Raw genomic sequence first — 559 nt, 5'->3', positions numbered from 1 at the left:
ACTTAATACCTGCTGCACTTTGATGATTAATTTCAGGTGCTGTGATATGACACGTAAATGTGGCAATAAACTCATTAGGAAGAAACAATCTTCATCACACTCAAATTCTTAGAGCATTCGAAGCTTCTAGTTCTAACTCGACGTTTACATGCAACACCTCTTCCGAAAGACGAAAACCGAATTTTGGAAACCGTTATTTGCTGTCATGTTTACATGTTAAAAGATCTGAAGCGGGTTTCCGAGCCCAGTTAAATATGATGCCTGGAAAACAGCTGATACTGTTTATGATTTAGTCAGCAAAATCACTATTTTTCTTCAATTAGGCAAGGTGTGAATAACTTCTGTCTAATATTTCTGGCCGGCCGCGGTGGTCTCGCGGTTCTAGGCGCTCAGTCCGGACCCGCGCGACTGCTACGGTCGCAGGTTCGAATCCTGCCTCGGGCATGGATGTGTGTGATGTCCTTAGGTTAGTTAGGTTTAAGTAGTTCCAAGTTCTAGGGGACTGATGACCTCAGATGTTAAGTCCCATAGTGCTCAGAGCCATTTGAGCCATTTAATA

The sequence above is a fragment of the Schistocerca cancellata genome, chromosome 1 (assembly GCF_023864275.1).
Source record: "Schistocerca cancellata isolate TAMUIC-IGC-003103 chromosome 1, iqSchCanc2.1, whole genome shotgun sequence".
Taxonomy (NCBI): domain Eukaryota; kingdom Metazoa; phylum Arthropoda; class Insecta; order Orthoptera; family Acrididae; genus Schistocerca; species Schistocerca cancellata.
This window is presented reverse-complemented; position numbering follows the sequence as displayed.